General features: G+C 48.7%; 1 long non-coding RNA gene across 2 annotated transcripts in view; it reads left to right on the forward strand.

Annotated features, from left to right (window-relative positions):
• The window catches only part of LOC141994491 (uncharacterized), a 51236-nt gene extending 32852 nt beyond the window's left edge, over window positions 1-18384 (forward strand). For both annotated transcript variants that reach the window (XR_012641143.1, XR_012641144.1), the window contains 3 exons: window positions 13421-14057; window positions 16476-16502; window positions 18085-18384. This is a non-coding gene — a long non-coding RNA (uncharacterized LOC141994491). The remainder of the gene's footprint in view (window positions 1-13420; window positions 14058-16475; window positions 16503-18084) is intronic.
• Window positions 18385-18661: the final 277 nt, after the last annotated feature.

Below are 18661 nucleotides of genomic sequence, written 5' to 3' on the forward strand. Positions count from 1 at the left end.
TAAAGTGCTTTGCTGAATATGGATTGGATTAAGTGCGTGCTTTGCTGAACTGGGTCCTGAGCCAGCAGAGAGCTCATGCAACATCCTGTGAAGTTGATGACAAAGTCAGGCTCTGTCAGACCAACTAGGAAAATGAGTAATTATAACGAATGGGACAAGGAACACCCAATAAAGTGGAATTACTCTGGGGGGATAACCTTTAGCTTCTTCTAGAACCCAGGGCATGGGGACAGATTCATCCCTTGTGTAACTGCACTGAAGTCAGTGTAGTTACACCAGAGATGAGTTTGTCCCCTGGTTTACATTCTGGCACATAGAGTAACTGACCATCTTTTGAGTGAATGTAGTGTTGGATCCAATGTCTGTTGAAATCACTGGGAGCCTTTCTGTTGAAATCACTGGGAGCCTTTCCACTGACATCAATGGGCATCGGCTCAAGCTCTTAGTGCTGCTGAGGGGTGCTAGGCTGACAGCCACAGAGAGAGAGAATATAGCTTGGGTGGAAGCAATACAGGCTTCCCCCTACAACCCGTCAGTTTCCAGCCTTGATCTGGAAGGAACCATCTCTTGGGTGGGAGGGGAGGATTTGGTTTTTCTTTGGCTTCTCCATTGAACCTGCCAACTATTGTCCACTTTAGAAGGGACCATTATGATCATTTGTCTGACCTCCTACATAACACAGGTCAGGGAACCTCACCCAGTAATTCCTGCATCAAGCCTATGACTTCTAATTGAGCTAGACAGACACCCAGTCTTAATTTACAGTCTAGGGTAGTGTGTTTGTGATGGCGTTGGGGCTTATTTGGCCTAATCTTTTTCTAAGTGCCAGTTTAATGATCTGCTCCTGCGTGCTTGAAAATAACACCACTGCTTGGGCCAGAAACCAGATGTGGGTTTTGGACCGTGGATACCACTCTCAAGTTTGCCTCACTCTCCTTGTGCCATGAAGCCACTACATGCCTTGGAATGGCTCACGTGGGCTCAGAAGCTAATGATTGTTCCCAGCTGTTTCAGGGAATTATTTGCAGCCTGGTCATGTGTCAGCCCTATAATTACACATACACGCGCTGCCTGGCAGGGACATGGTGACAATTAGGCCTGGAGAGTTGGCGAGCCACCCAGCCTTGTGAGCATGCCATTGTTCTCCCAAAAGAATTCCCCCCTCAGTTCGCTTCATCAGAAGGGAAAACAACTTGTTCCTCCTGTTTCATCATCTATTAACCCTTCTCACAGCAACCAACTCAGCCAGCCATGGCCCTGGTCCATGGCAGCTATAGAAGCATTTGTTTAAAACCAGCAAAATAAGGGTCAATGTGTTTTTTACCTCTGTTGGCTCAAGGCAGTTTGGCCCTAGGCTCCAGTAAGGAGTAAAGGGAGCTACGAGAACAAGGAGTAGAGAGAGCTGAATGATCCTTGATACAACAAGGCCATAAGCTAAAGTTTCACATGGAAGACAAAGAGGTTCCTGTTAAAGTCCTTATCATTAGCGTCTACATTGGATAAGACACTCCTCTATTTGTCTACGCCAATGACAACCCCCTCCCCCACCCCACTCCCCAAAGGAAGGGCCTTCTTGCTAGCTGCCTGAATAACTTCTGACTTCTGTTCCAGCTCATGAGTTAAAACAGTTGTTTGCTCCCTGGAGTCTCTATGATCATTTTTTAGATTGCTTTAGCAGCTTGGGAAAGGCACCACATTGACAACCCTGGAGACTGGAGCCCCCCCTCTGTCCCAGGTACCCAGCACATGCAGCATCAGTGGAAGCTTTCATGCCTCCTGGCTCAATGGCTCAATCCTGAGGAAGAAGGACCCAACTCTGGGGGTTGAGAAGGGAGTTCATTCCCCATGTCCTTTAAGTCCTTGGCCTCTCTACAGAGCCTGCCATTAGGAGAGCCTGGTGATGCCAACTGTAATGTCCACTAGAACTGGGTTGAAACTAGGGTGACCAGATGTCCCAATTTTATAGGGACAGTCATGATATTTCTGGGCTATGTCTTATACAGGCACCTATTACCCCTCACCAGTGGTGAGCTGGAGCCGGTTCGCACCTGTTCACTAGAAGCGGTTGTTAAATTTAGAAGCCCTTTTAGAACCAGTTGTTCCACGAGGGACAACCAGTTCTAAAAGGGCTTCTAAATTTAACTGGCCAAAAGTGGCGCCTTAGGTGCCAACTCCACGGGTGCTCCAGCCCTGGAGCACCCAAGGCGAAAATTTGATGGGTGCAGAGCACCCACCGGCAGCTCGCCGCCCCACCCCTGGCCCCAGCTCACCTCCGCTCTGCCTCCGCCTCCTCCCCTGAACGCGCCGCCCTGCTCTGCTTCTCTGCACCCCCCCGCCCCGGCTTCCCACGAATCAGCTGTTCGTGTGGGAAGCCGGGACAGGCTGAGAAGCAAGCGGAGGCTTCCCGCTCAGGCCCAGGGAGGCGGAGATGAGCTTGGGCGTGGGGGTGGGGGAGCGCGAGGAGGGCCGCCCATGCCGCAGCAGGTAACCTAGGGGCGGGGGGGGGGGGTATGCGCAGGGGAACCGCTCCGCGCCCCAGCTCACCTCCGTCACCCTCGGCCTGAGCGGGAAGCCGCAGCCTGCTTCTCAGCCCTCCCTGGCTTCCCGCTGAACAGCTGATTCGCGGGAAGCCGGGGGGTGTGCGCGGAGAAGCAGAGTGGGGCGGCATGTTCAGGGAAGGAGGCGGAGGTGAGCTGGGGCCGGGCACAGGGTGGGGAGCTGCCGGTGGGAGCACCCAGGGAGTCGCGGCCTAAGGCGCCACTTTTGATGTGATCAATGGGGGAGTGGCCGCTCCCCCTGCTCCCCCCCAGCTACGCTCCCCCACCCCTAGGAGCCAGAGGGACCTGCTGGATGTTTCCTGGGAGCTGCCCCAGGTAAGCACCACCGGGACTCCCCACCTCGCCCCCTGGCAGGTGCCTCTGGCTCTTAGGGGTGGGGTGAGCACCCACTACGGTGGCCCACGAGACCCTCCTGCCCGGTTCTGGGGGCAGTCAGGGGACAGGGGAGGAGGGTGGATGGGGCAGGGGTCCTGGGGGGCGTCAAGGAACGTGGGGGGGTTGGATGGGGCAGGAGTCCCGGGGGGCGGGGGTGGACAACGACCCCCTCGTGGGGTGAGGAGGGAACCCGTTGTTAAGATTTTGGCAGCTCATCACTGCCCCTCACTCCCTGTCCCAATTGTTCACACTTGCTATCTGGTCACCCTAGTTGAAACCAACAGCTTGTTGCATAGGAACATAGGAATTGTCAGACTGGATCAGACCTATGGTCCATCTAGTTCAGTTTTCTGTTTCCAACAGTGGCCAGCACCAACTGCTTCCTACACTACTACTGCCTAGCCAGTTATTCCCCATTTTGTAGGGGTTTTGTCGACAAAAATTATGTCGACATTCAAAAAGCGATATAATAAAAATTGGTATTGCATGTTCATACTTGCTCCCTCTGTCAGCAGAGCGCGTCCACAGTTGGGGCACTATCATCGACAGTGTGAGCAATGCACTGTAGGTACCTATTCCACAGTCCACCTCGACACCTTCTGTCAGTAGGTCTTGTGGGAAGGTGGAGCAGATCACGGCGCATCTTGGGACCGGGCTCAATGTCCCATGATGCGTTGTTTTCTGTCCCAGCACTCCTTGGGCTTTCAGCTTTCTTTCACAGCAGTTTTCAACAGCCCTTGTTTGCTGTGCAGCCCGGCATCTTTGTGAGAAGGGATGGATCCCACACTGCTCTCCTATGCTTTGATAACTGTCATTAAGACATTGTGGATGGTCGTGCAGTTAATCACGAAGTTCCTAACTGAAGAAAGAAAAGGAGTACTTGTGGCACCTTAGAGACTAACAAATTTATTTGAGCATAAGAAGATTTCCAGTTGCCTGACATGCTGTGTGATATGGATAGGAGCAACTTTAGATTGCTTTCGGCATTCACAGAACAGCTGCAGATGGTGGACCGTTGTTTCTGGGCTTGGGAAACAAGCACTGAATGGTGGGATCGTATCGTCATGCAGGTCTGGGATGACGAACATTGGCTACAGAACTTTCAGAGGCGGAAAGCCACCTTCCTGGAACTGTGTGTGGAGCTTGCCCCAGCACTATGGCACAAGGACACAAGAAGGAGAGCTGTCCTATCAGTAGAGAAGCACATGGCAATCGTTGCGTGGAAGCTGGTGACTCCAGACTCCTACCAGTCGGTTGTGAATCAATTTGGAGTCGGGAAGTTGATCATTGGGGCTGCATTAATGTAAGTGTGCAGGGCAATAAATCGCATTCTGCTACGAAGGACTGTGACTCTGGGTAATGTGTGTGAAATAGTGCACGGCTTTGCAGAAATGGGTTTCCCTAACTGGAGGGGCGATAGATGGCACATATATTCCAATTTTGGCACCAGACCACCTTGCAATGGTGTTCATCGATAGGAAGGGGTACTTCTCCATGGTGTTGCAGGTGCTTGTGGATCACCATGGGCGTTTCACTGACATCAACGCGGGATGGTCCGGGAAAGTGCATGACACATGCATCTTCAGGAACCCTGGCCTGTATAGAAAGCTAGAAACGCGGACTTTCTTTGCAGACCAGAAGATTACAGTGGGGGATGTTGAAATGCGCATAGTGATCCTCGGAGACCCGGCGTACCCCTTACAGCCATGGCTCATGAAACCTTACACGGGAAACCTGGACAGCAGTAAGGAGTGGTTCATCAACAACCTGAGTAGGTGCTGGATGACAGTGGAATGTGCCTTTTGCAGATTAAAGGCATGCTGGCGATGCCTTCATGGCAGGTTAGATCTCAATGAGGATACTATTGCCATGGTCATAGCCATGTGCTGTACATTGCATAATCTTTGTGAAGCTAAGGGTGAAAGGTTTGCTCAGTGTCGGAGTGTTGAGGCAGACCACTTGGCTGCTGATTTTGAGCAGCCAGATACCAGGGCTATCAGAGGGACCCAACAGGGGACAATTTGAATCAGGGAGGCTGTGAGGCAACACTTTGAAAATGAGAACCAGTAACCTATATCTCTATGATTGGTGCTGCAATGTTACATTACATGTAGTTTTCCTAGGAAGCAATGGTGAAATCTGGGCCTTACATTCCTGTACGCAAACGATCAAACTGCCTGTGTATGCATTAGTAGTGCCTGCTATCTCAGTTTGTAGGAAACAAATAAAGATGAGTTACCATTAAAAAACTTTGCTTTTATTGCACAAGAAGCAACACACACAGGGGTGGCAGGTTTGTAGAAATTTTGGTGGTGCCCAGAACCCTCCCCCGCCCAAACTCCACCTCCCCCCCCAAAACTTCTCCCCCTACCTGCCCAAGGCTCTGGGAGGGAATTTGGGTGGGGGAGGAGGTCTGGGGTGCCAGCCCTGGGCTGGGGCAGGGGATTGGGATGCAGGAGGGGTGCAGGGTTCAGGCTTTGGGAGGGAGTTTGGAGGAGGGAGGAGGTGCAGGGATGGGGCTGGGTTTGGGGTGTGGCTGGGGATGAGAGGTTTGGGGTGTGGGAGAGGTTCAAGGCTAGGGCAGAGGGTAGGAGTATGGGGGGTGAGGGCTCTGTCTGGGAATGGGGGGTTTGGGGTGTTGGAGAGGCTCAGGGCTAGGGCAGAGAGTTAGGGTGTAGGGGGATGAGGGCTCTGGCTGGGACTGAAGATAACGTGTTTGGGGTGTGGAAGGGGTTCAGGGCTAGGGCAGAGGGTTGGGGTGCAGGGGGTGAGGGCTCTGTCTGGGGCTGGAGATGAGAGGTTTGGGGTGTTGGAGAGGCTCAGGGCTGGGGCAGAGGGTTGGGGTGCTGGGGGGGTGAGGGCTCTGGCTGGGGGTGTGGGCTCTGGGGTGGGGCAGGGCTGGGGATGAGTTTGGGGTGCAGGCAGGCTGCCCCGGGAATGCCCGTGTTTGGGGAATGCCCCAGAGAGGAGGACTCCCCTCAGCCCTCTCCCCGCCGGCAGCAGCGAGCTCTGGGGGAGGGGTCCCCCTCTCCCCCAGCAGCACACTCACCCCCACCACTGTCACTGCACGTGCTCCTAGGGCCCCTCTCAGGTCCAGAAAGCCCCCTCGTCTCCCCTGTGGTGGATACTGAGGGGGGGCTGCCATCACATGTGCGCCTCCTCCCCTGCTGCTGACCCTCACTGTAGCCTCACTGGGGGAGGCTGGGGGACACTCGGGGGAGGTGTGGGGGGGCAGCAGGTGGGGCTGGGGAGGAGACCTGGCCCCAAGCATTGGTGGAGCCGGGCCCCGTGGCCCTGAATATTGCTGGAGCCCAGGCACCATGAGTGTATATAACTCGCCGCCCCTGAACACACACACACACACACACACACACACACAGGCTTGGTGGGAAAGGAGGTACCAGGGAAGGGCAGACTTTCAGAGCCATGTGTAGGTCCAGCTATCATTGTGAAAGTTGTCTGAGCAGGTGGAATGAAGGGGAAACTGAGAAGTCCCGGAAAGTGGAAAGGATTCTGCGGGCGGAGTTTGGGGGGGGGGGGCATGGAAAAAAGTTCTGAGTGTGCTGCAGGGGAGGGAGGACACGCAGCTGTTCAGTCTGCAGCATTATTCAGGACTTCAGCATCTGTGTTTGTTCCTCCATGACTTTAATCATCCGCTCAGTAGCGTCCTTAACAAACTCATGATTTTCCTTTCTGCCTGCCGTTCAGCTTCCCTCCACTCCTTGCATTCCCTTTTCTCTGCATTGGAGAAGTGCAGGACCTCCCGCAACATGTCATCTTTGCTCCATCTTGGGCACTTTCTTAGCTGGCGGAGATGCTCGGCTGCTGTGTGTGGGGTGTTCTTCAAGGCCACATCTGCTGAAGCACAAGGAACAAGGCACAGAAACATGATTGTTAAATTCAGACACAGCATTGAAGTATTTCAGTGAAATACATCTCTGGTAACATAACATCACTTTCTCACTCACCCTTGGCAAGCACACACCTCAACGAACACCCAAAGCATGGTGAGTGTTGGCTGGGGGTGGGCGGGGAAGTGCTCTACATGGGGAAAAGAGCACTCTGCAAGGGTTGTGGTGTAGCTGAGTAGGAAAAAAATTCTAAAATTCTCCCACACTTTTCCACAGGCGGGGGTCATTGTAGCAGATATCTCACTGCTGAGGATAAGCAGGGAAGTGAGGGTACATCTGCTACATGCTTGTGGCTTCTGCCATGGTCCCTATGCTGCTCGCCTGTCTGCTGCTTTGGTCCCTGCACAAGTGATTGCCTAATGGCGCAGGAAAGTTTCCTATGATGGGAGAAGGAACAAAACAGGTCTGCCAAGGAACCTTTGGCAGATGATTGCCAAGTACTTCCAGGAAACTTTCCTAGAGATCTCTCTGGAGGATTCCCGTGAGATCTCGGCATGCATCAACACCCTGTTCCGCCGTACTGATTAGCTGCACAGGGAAATATCCACCTCCACACTACACAAACCACAGCCACTTACCAGGCATCTCCTGCTTCTTGCTCACTGGAGAGTAACTGCTGAGACTGGCTTGATACCTCTGGAGTGGTGAACAGTTCCTGGCTGCCTGCCCCACCAGGCGACACCTCTGGGAGCTCCATATCATCATCTAACTCCACCTCTTCATCAATGACTTCATCCTCTGAGTTAAGTCCTCTTCCCTCCACCTTCAGGCCCACTGAAGTATCCATAGGGCTCTTGACGGTAGAGGTGGGGTCGCCATGAAGGGTAGTGTCCAGCTCCTTATAGAAACAGCAGGTCTTAGGTGCACCACTGGAGCGACGGTTTGCCTCCCTCGCCTTATTGTACGCCTGCCTCAGCTCCTTTATCTTCACTCTGCACTGCAGCATGTCCCAATCATAGCTCTTTTTGCACAAGCCTCAAGAAATCTGCCTGTAGGTATCAAAATCCCTATGGCTCAAGCACAGCTGGGACTGCACAGCCTCCTCTCCCCATATACTGAGCATTTGATTTTTTTCTTCCTACATGTAGTACTTTGCACTTGTCTTTATTGAAGTGATTCTTTTTGATATCAGACCAAGTTTCCAGTTGTCAAGGTCATTTAAAGTTCTAATTTTGTTCTCCAAATTGCTACAACCCCTCCCAGCTTGATGTCATCCACAAATTTTCTAAGCGTACTCTCCACTCCGTTATCCAAGTCATCATGAAAATGTTGAATAATACTGGACTCAGGATAGATCCCTGCTGGACCCCACTAGATACATCCTCCTAGTCTGACAGTGAACCATTGATAATTACTCCCTGAGTAAGTTTTTTGCAACCAGTTGTGCACCTACCTTATAGTAATTTAATCTAGACAGCATTTCCGTCATTTGCTTGTAGGACAAATGTCAAAAATCTTACGAAAATCGAGATATATCAAGTCTACTGCTTCCCCCCATCCGCTAGCCCCGTAACCCTGTCAAAGAAGGAAATTAGATTAGTCTGGTGTGATTTGTTCTTGACAAATCCACATTGGCTATCACTTATCATTCTAGTATTCTCTAGGTGCTTACAAACTGATCGTTTAATAACTTGTTCCAGTGTCTTTCCAGGTATCAAAGTTAGGCTGACTGATCTGTAATTTCCTAGGTCTTCTTTTTTCCCCTTTTTAAAGAGAGGTGGTGTGTTTGCCATTCTCCAGTATTCTGGGGCCTCACCTAAGATAATCACTAATGGTTTTGAGATTGCTTCAGCTAGTTCCTTAAGTACCATAGGATGAACGTCATAAGGCCCTGCCAGCTGGGATACATCTAACTTATCTAAATATTCTTTAACTTGTTCACAGGATAGACAGCTTACTGTATTGGTGCATAGCAGTAGCACGTGAGTACTACGTACAGTCTGGATGTGATTTGGCTGGTGAATGCTGAGTAAGGGCTTGGCTACACTTGCAAGTTAGAACGCATTAAAGCAGACCCGGGCGCCCTAGCTCACTACCCGTCCACACCAGCGAGGCACGTAGAGTGCTCTGACTCCATGGCTAGAGCACTCCTGTACTCCACCTTGGGGAGAAGATTAACGCTTGTTGCACCTTGGCTGAAACGCCCGGGCGTCAGTGTGAATGAGGTGTTGCATTACTGCGCTCTGATCAGCCTCCGGAAACGTCCCATAATCCCCTTAAGTCAAGTGGCCACTCTTGTCATTGTTTTGGAATCACTGCAGGAATGCGGCTATGCCCTTTGAAAGCTCCCTTTCTGACAGCTGGCTGCTTATCGGCTCCGAGACAAAGCAACCATTACTGTGGCATGCTGTGTGTGAGAGAGAGGCGGGGCGGGGGAGAGGTCTGCTGCTGTCTGAACTTACAAGACAGCATGCTGACATGCTCTCAGCCCCCCCAAAACCCACTCTCTCTCTCCCCACATACACACAACACACTCCCTGTCACACTCCACCCTGCCCACCTTTTGAAAAGAACATTGCAGCCACTTGCATGCTGGGATAGCTACCACAATGCACTGCTCTCTGTGGCAATTGCAAGAGCTGCTAATGTGGCCACACCAGTGCGCTTGTAGCTGTCAGTGTGGACAGATTGCAGCGCTTTTCCTACTGCGCTCTATGAAGGCTGGTTTAACTCAAAGCGCTCTATATCTGCAAATGTATCCATGACCTAATTTGGCTTCCTTGGTTCTGAAGGCAAGGTCGGAGTCCATGCCACTGTGCTGGCAATCCATGGAGAGGATGGAGAGCAAGGAGACTGCCAATCCAGCAATAAATTAATTATTGGCTTACTGGGCACACAAAAACATGACCCTGGAAAATAAGATTGTTCATGATGCCCCCTGCCCCCTTGATTTCACCATATGTAGTCATGACTAAGCCGGGTGTGACTCCACTGGATCACAGGTGGTGCGCTCTATCCTCCAGCCTGCAACTGCTAAAAAGAGGAAGAGATGTATTATTATTTGTAGCACCCTGAGGCCCCAGTCAGCATCAGGGCTCCATTGTAATGAGTGCTGCGCAAATACAAAATCAGTAGAAAAGCACTTGGCGTGTTGAGTGAATGAACCCAAATGTCCAAAGATTCAGTTTGGACAAAAAGGGCTTTAGAGTTTAAAAAAATCATGAGTTTAAAATCATTGCATAGCTCAAAAAACTTGCCCCCCGCCCCCCTCAGCTATGAAAAGGTGATTGGAACCCTAGCAGGGCAGAGATCATGCAACTGCTTGAATTTTATGACTGAGAGTGAGTTAGTAGCTGAACCGAGGAGCAAAAAAGGGAGGTGAAAGCATCCATCACAAGCATCATATCCCCGGCCAGGAGACTGGTGGAGTCTGAACATGGGACTGTCTGAGTCTAGGTAAAGCACAAAAGGAGAAGCTTGAAGAAATAAGGGCTCAGTCATGCAAGGTGTTGAGTATTGGACCAGTTGCTGCGCTTGATTACATCTGTGTAAATCTGAAGTAAATTCTCTGAAGTCAATGGAATGGAATTATTCCAGATTTATATTGTGTGAACAGAATTTGGTGCCAGGCTTACTATTTAAATGATTTCTGCTCCATATCCTTAATCTATATCTCTTTTTTATTGCTACTAAGGGACAATAAATGATATCATATAGGTATGCTATGGGTAACTGGGCAGGGCAGTACTGAATTAACACGTTCACAAAGACTGGCATAAAAAAATCTGATCTGGACAATCTTTGAGGTTGCCTGAGAACTGTATGTTAGCCTCCACTCCCCTGATTTCAGAAGCCTGGTTTTCAGGGGACCCTTTGGGAAGTACATGTGGAGAACACTGAATGTTTGAGAGCAGGAAGAAATGCACCACCTGCAACTGATATTTGAACAAGGAATGTGTTTTGTCTCATTGATCTGCAGCCTCCCCCAGGGAAATAATGATCTTGGTTTGGTATGGAGGGTAACATAAAGCCAAGAACTAGTGGAAAGTTGAGATTTGAACTGCCCAATCTCATGGCATAGACAGACAGACAGACAGACAGATAGGATCTCCATCTGGAGTGGAACAGATGCACTCCAGGAGTGAGATCAGACTGAGCAGATAGGGTGGGACGGTTTCAGGCTGTGAGAGAAAAGGAGCTTGTTCTGCCATGTTATGAGCAATATTTCAATATCCTGTAACTTGAGTGCAGCGCCAGCCTCTGCCGTACTTTCCCTAGCGTTTGATTAAGCCTGTTTATTTCGACGTATCTTTTATGTTATTGTCTCTATTTCTGTCAAAATTATAAATAGAATATCCTTGAATTGGAGGCAATCTGAATTGGGTATCACAGGTGTTCCTGAGACAGTTCAACAGGGGCTCCTCAGGGAGAGAAAACGAGGGTGCAGATCCAGAAATGGGTAATGGTTTGGGCACAGGGTCTGGGACATGTTAGAAGGCTGTGATATTCCTTCCCAAGCAGTGCCACAGGAAAGCTGGCATGAATCATTATGGGCAGGGCTAGACCGAATGACCTGACAGCTACCATGCCCAGTGCCAAGGCAGCAGGGGACTGTCACTTAACAGAAGGCAAACTTCTGTTGTGTCTGGGCTGAGGTGAACTTTTCAAGACTGAGTTACATGGTTTTGCTTGGTTTCCTAATGAAATATAGCAGCTGGTCACATGACAGGGTCTTTTGCCCCACTCCCAGAATCCACTGACCCTCGGGTCACCCAGAGAAGTGAACAAAAGGTGCCAATTTCATTTTGATTTTCAACTCTGGCCACGTGGGTTCAGACAAACCTGTCACTCAAAATGAAACTCTGTGTGAATAGAAACCATAGGAGCCAGGGAAGTGCGCAAGACACTCCCTAAGTCAGTGATACCTGTGACATCTCCTAGGTGTAATACTTCCAACCCAGCCACCCCGCCAAAAGAAATCCATCAATCCCATATTCTTGCCTCTGCCCCCGAAAACATATCCATCCTTTAATCACCTGCCTACCCAGTGCCTCTCAATCCACCGTGCTTCCCCCTTCTCAGCACCACTTTGAGGTTCCTCAAGGTGGCTTCCCTTCCAGACCCCTAATCCACAGAGCAGCAGTAGTAATGGCAGGTGGGTTTTCTGTCTGGCTGTAGGGTAGCTGGCTAGCTACGGGGTAGCTTGCTTTCACACTGTGCTGGATGGTAGGTTGGGGAACGGGTTCCTTTATTGTCTGGGGTGGGTTGCTGTGGTGGGAATGGGTTTGGCTGGGAGGAGCAGTCCCTGTGGCTGGTGGGAAGATAATATCCCTTGGCTGGTGGTGGAATGCAGGACAGGGATGGGTTTCCCCGACCTGCACTGTGGATCATGGAAGAGAGAAGGCGGTGCCAGAGTCCCTCCTAGTACTGGAAATTCCAGTTCTGAGCTGGAGATGGGCAGAGCAGTGCCAGTGCAGAGGTAGCCACCCAGGTCTACACAACGTGCACAGTAGGTAGCCATTCAAGAAGGCAGCCATAGCAAAAGGTGTAGAAAAGCCAGTGGGCAATACTGCCAGTCCATCCTGCATCCATGCATTCTTAGACATCTCCCATTACTCACCCTGTGCCAGGGCCTGAATGACGATTGTCTGTTACTCACTTTTCACTGACAATTCTCTTGCGGTCCAGGGGCTTAGACCCCGCTGGCTGCCGGGCCTGTGCCTCAGCTCTGCCATCACCATCCAGTTCCAGTTCCCCTCACCCGCTTTCAGCTCCTGAGCACCCTCAACCCCGCCCCTGATCAGCCATGTTTGCCGAGGTTATGAAATTATCACTCTCTGCCCCTTCAGGCAGGGGTGTTCTGCCACTCATGGCTGCATTTGTGCTGCATGCAACACACCAGGAATTTCCTGCTAACTCTTATGGATACATGTTGTCATGGATGCGTTAACTGTCATGCCAGCCTGAAGCAGACCTGAATATCAATTTGAGATGATCCAAAGCCCTCTCAGTGACCATTCTGATAGACCCTGGGGCCTTGGTAGCTCCATGTTGCACCTTAGTATGAAGGTAAAGCAGTCAAAAATCATGAGATTGAAAAAAATGGTAATTTGGGGGCTCAATTTATTTTTTCTTCTTGTTTCTGTGTCTTTAGACTTGGGTCATGTTTCCAAGCTTTTGTCTGTAACCACAAGGGCGAGAAACTTACTTTACCCCCCTCCCCCCAAATTAAAGCTGTAATTCTCAGGTAATCATGATTCCGGATGCTGGAGCTTTGAAAAACCATTGAATAGTGCATGATTTGTGATAAAATCTTGAGAATTGGCAACACAGCTTCCCAGGGACATTCTGAGGTTTGACCGGTTCAGATTTCTAAAGCCCTCAGATAGCTGTACTTCCAACTCTCACAAATTGATCCTACGTCTCACAATATTTGGTGCTTTTCTTAAAGCTCCAGGCTGAAGCCTGTCAACTTTGTTTGTTGTTTGAATGGTTCTAGCTCTCCTGGTTGGTGACAGAAGCTTGAAAAAGTGAACCCAAAGGCACAATAAACCCGAAGGCGAGCAAAAGGACTTAAAATATTTGATCTTACAACATATCTCATGATTTAAACGATAATTTCTTGATTTTTTTCAGGCCTCACATGATGTTTGAACTTTTGGAGCCATGCTCTTCCAGGTGCTACAGAGGGGTACACCATTATTCTTAATACCCCAGATCTGAACTCCTCCAAACTTTAGGGAAGTTCGGATCCAGTTTCAAACTTTGCTTCTTGCACCCATCTCTAATAATTGTTATTATTTGGTCGAGAATAACAGTAATAATACCCAGCTCTTACATCGTGTTTTGCATTAGTAGCTCTCAAAGCATTTTACAAACGAGGTCAGGATCATTACTTCCATTTTGCCAATGGGGAAATTGAGGCACGGGAAGACAAAGTGACTTGCCTAGTGTCACTGCACTGGCCAGTGACAGAGCCAAGGATAGAACCCAGCTCTCCTGACTCCAGAGTTATGAAGTTTATACTTGGGTAGAGCTAAGAGGCATGGTGGTGCTGCCTGCACCATACCTGTGTGTCTTCACGGTATTCAAACTGGCACCTTTCACCAGCACAAAATTCAGCTACATAAATAAATAACAAGAAGAAGAAGAAGGAAAAAAATACACAGGCCCAAGCAAGCCGTTGATTGCATCACATAGAAAGAGGATCATAAGGCCCACTGGGTCAGATGCCTGGGAGCCAAGCCAGCCTGGACCGTGTTTAAATAGAAAGGTTATGTATGTGTAAGATTTATTTAATGTTTTAATTAGTTGCTTGTTTATATGACTCAGTAATTCTTTCGTAATGTTTGCTTTGCTGGCTCGAAGAGCCTTTCAAAATCCCGGCTGTACAAATTTCAAGCCCAGCCAGTGTTCTAGGGAAGCCTTTGTTCTCAGCTCCTGCCGTTCAGTTTTAAAACGGACCAAAATCATAGGGCCCTTTGCCCTGGGGGAGATTGCAACACTGCTAGCTGCTCCCCACTTGCGGGGTGTGTTATCTAGGTCTGAGAGGAGGTGGGGTGAAAGGATCTTGTGCAACTGATCCCAAACACAGCTACGCTGGTGATCAGCTGGTGACATGGCTATGGTCCTGTGATCAGTAAAGGGTTTGTCTACATTAAAGTAGGCAGGCCATTCATCCGGTTTTAACCTCGACAGCCCTAATTTTAAATGCTTTGTCCCCTGTCCGGTACTGAGATAAAACTGGTTTTGTCCAGTATCATGGACAGGGGATGCCTTTCGGAAGAGCACACTGCTCTGCCCCCAACCAACATGACCTCACACAAACTGTTCACATGAGATCACACCTTTGGGGTGGGGTCACGCCATTCCTGGTAGAACAAGAATGTCTGGTATTCTGGGGGTGCATGAGTGGCCACCCTACATTAATGTCACTGTGTCTGAACCACCCTGTTAGCTAACATGATACTGAACATGGCTTAACAATCAGTGTAAACCAAGACAAGCTGTGTCCAGCCTCGTGTCAGTATCTGCAATCGCTGGCTATCCTATTCAGACATGGTAATAGTTTGTAGGGTGAACTGGCCCCAAGCAGAACTGGCCAAAGCTCTGGCTGCACAGAGCCTGCAGGAAGCATGATACAGCCTCTGCTATTTTATGGCAGCTCTTGCTTCCTTCAGTGTGTGTGAACCACCCGGGAGCCTGAAGGCGGAAGCCTGGTTGACTCAGCCTGAGTTTGTGCTGGAGGCTCCACCCTGGATCACCAATAGAAGAGCTTTCATATGGAAGGTGATGCTGTGGAGATGGTACCCCAGCCATTCAGCATGGAAAGGGAGGCTCTATGCAGGAGACCTTCCTCCACACACCGCCCTCCTCACATGCCCATCCCTCCGGGGCTGGAAATAGCACAATCCAACCGGAAAAATCCCATCTGTGACTGCGTCAAGTTTAAGTTCAGATGAAGCAGGCAAATGCTCACTCACCAATGTTCATGACCCTTTCAGTCTCCTGAAAATTAGGCCCTTAAACTGGCAAAAGTGCTAATACATTTGCAATAAGGAATAATCCTGCACGGACAGGGAGACGGACTAGGTGGTCAAATGGGATTCTTCCGTCACTAACATCTATGGTCCCGTTATTCTCCATGGAGCATATCACAAAACACAGCTTCTCAGGTCCCTGAGGTTTTACACTTATTTATATGACTCAGGTTTTTACATCAATTACAACTGCTGTAGCTTTATCTATCAGATAAGGACCAGGTTCAGAGTAGCAGCCGTGTTCGTCAGTATCCGCCAAAAGAACAGAGTACTTGTGGCACCTTAGAGACTAACAAATTTATTTGAGCATAAGCTTTTGTGAGCTACAGCCCACTTCATTGGATGCAGTGAACTGTAGCCCACGAAAGCTTATGTTCTCAGAAATTTGTTAGTCTGTAAGGTGCCACAAGTCCTCCTGTTCTTTTTGCAGATAAGGACCAGACATCCTACCCTCCTCTTCCCCTCTAACTTTTAACTGTCCAGGCCAGTCATTATGTGAGGGATAACAGACCACTGGGGCCATCCTTGTTGCTGAAGCAATGCAGATGTAGTAATTTATGAGTTCTTCCCCTGAGGGTTAGACTACATTCTGGTCTCTTCCATTTTAACATTCCTCTGGATTCTCCAGAAGACAATAGCAAAAATAATGCCTTTTCTGGAGTGTGTTAAAGATCCAGATCCTCAGCCAGTGTAAATCCATTGACACTGCTTTAAAGCAGTAGTTCTCAAACTTTTGTACGGGTGACCCCTTTCACATAGGAAGCCTCTGAGTGCGACCCCCCCCTTATAAATTAAAAACACTTTTTTATACGTTTAACACCATTATAAATGCTGGAGGCAAAGCGGGGTTTGGGGTGGAAGCTGACAACTCACGACCCCCCCATATAATAACCTCGCGACCCCCTGGGGGTCCCCATCCCCAGTTTGAGAACCCCTGCTTTAAAGCTAAAGCCAATTTACACCAACTTTGGATCTATCCAAATGCTTTTTTAAATGACTGTGGCAATATATTGCGTAGATGCATAATTATCTTTCAAATCAGTTTTAGTGCCTCAACAACAAAACCATGAAATTGCCATGAAATTTAAATACACTTTTTGTTTGTTTGTGTGTATGTGGGTTTTTCACTGTTGTTTTAACCTCTTTTACAGATCCCCTGTATTGGGCATGAATTTCAGGTAGGTGTGACCCATCTTTACGTCTGATGAATGTTTTAAAACTTTTAAAATGAGATTAGAATTGATTTGTAGTCATGCATTGGCCCCTTGATGATGGTGATGGGCACATTACAAACCCGATAGATAGATTAGATTAGATCATTCCATGTTTAAGGTTTCACAAAACATTTTACAAAGCAGGGATCTATATATTAGAACCACAGTGAGTTGCTCAGAAGGATGTGGTGGCTGGTCTGTAACTGATAACATGATGCTGAGCATGGTATATACATAACGGGAGACTGTGCTTGGTACTCGATTCATGGGGCCTTGAACATTGGAACCTGTTTTGTTGAGAGAGGGAATGCTGGTCAAGGACACTGGGATTATCCCCTCCTGCTTTGATCAAGTGCCAAAGGGCCTTTATCTTCCACCTGGCCAATTGCTGGAGATGGACAGGAGGGAAGGGGTGTTTACTAGCTCTTTCTAAGAATGGATTAATTGTGATTGTGATGCTTTTTCAAGATAGTGTTTGAGTCATATCCAGGATTAGGAACAAGCCAAGAGTACATGTGAGAATAACACCAAAAAGACTAAACGGAACATTACATAACTCTGACATTGACATGGGGCTCCCAGAAGGAGGATAAAGATGACAATTTACAAGGCACATAGGTCATAAATATCAGAGTCCTGTGCTTTGCTTTCAGGGTGAAATCCACTCCTGGGCAGAGGGCCAGTACAAGGTCTGTGGACCACTTAAATCCCACTTCAGCCCACAAGGTTGGGATTTAAGTGATTCATAGACCTTGTGTTGGCTCTCTATGAGATCCAATAGAAGGCCAGCTACCACTTGCTGTTGTCTGGCTGTTTTTGGCTATCTTCGCTGTTGCATTCATGTTGCTGATTTTCATTAGCATCCACGTGTGTGCAGGAGGAGCTTGTGGGAGTCACATGGGGAATGTGTTTTTCATGCCTGTGTGTTTTCAGGTTACAAAAATGTTAACATCTGTTTTATGCAATCAATCAATTTCACAATCTTTGCTCACTGGGAACAACTGGCAACAACTGGCAAGGAGTGCTTATTGCTTAACTGGCTGAATCAAACAGCTGACTAAACGTCTCTGACTTCAGTAACATTTTACTGGATCTGATTCCTGCCACGCCCCCCCCCCCCTCTAATTGATGCCCCCCCGACACTGCAAAAATAATTGAAACCCCATTTTTGTTGTTTATTTCCTGTAGATCCCTCTCCTTAACTATTTCTCCCCTTGTTCTAAGTTACTGCTTTTCAAACTGGGCATAAGGATACGCTACTTTGGAGAATCAGTTCCCATGGATGTGCATTCACTCTGTTAGAACAATATGCAGGCCTCATTTGATTGCCCACGCTTTTCTGTGGAGGATGACAATGAGTTGGGGGCATCAATTAGAGGGACAATTTCAGACTGTGGGAGGATGGGCTGGGAGATGTTGGGCCAGCTTCTATATTCCAGCTGAGATGCATGAATGGGGAGAGGGGATACACCTTTGCACTCCCAGTTTTCTGGGCCTGGCTGGGAGCCTCTCCAGCTAGCTCACATTTACTCTAACATATTTTCAGATGGTCCGTGGCCCCCTAAGCTCATAAACAGCCAGAAGAGCTAGAGCACAATAGTGCTCAGGTCATCACAGCATACCCCTGTGCCAGAGTCATAAAGGAGTCTTAGGACAATGGAGAATCATGCCCCTTGTCTGGGGTCAGGAAGGTATTTCAGGAGGCCTACACTTCCCTGTGGTGGAGAGCTCAGTGTTAATATATTATGGAGTGTTTTATAGAAATTGATTAATGCGCAGGTAGCCTGTGATAGGGAACTTTGCCATTGCCTTCGGTGAGCCAGGATTGTATCCAGTGAATTCATCTGGAGAAAGAAAATCAACAAATGTGAAGTACCAAGGCATAGAGCTTGATTGGCTGAATCCATCTGAAAACAATGGTCTGCTTAGAAACCAAGCTTTTCACCAGGGGATTTCAAAATACTTTGTAAACATTGTAAAGCTCACGAAAGCTCATGCTCAAATAAACTGGTTAGTCTCTAAGGTGCCACAAGTACTCCTTTTCTTTTTTCTTTTTGTAAACATTGACAGCTTAGTTCCTCATAACCCTGCTGTGAGCAATGTTAGAATAATCATCCCCATTT

Source organism: Natator depressus, chromosome 10, assembly GCF_965152275.1.
Source record: "Natator depressus isolate rNatDep1 chromosome 10, rNatDep2.hap1, whole genome shotgun sequence".
NCBI classification, from domain to species: Eukaryota; Metazoa; Chordata; order Testudines; family Cheloniidae; genus Natator; species Natator depressus.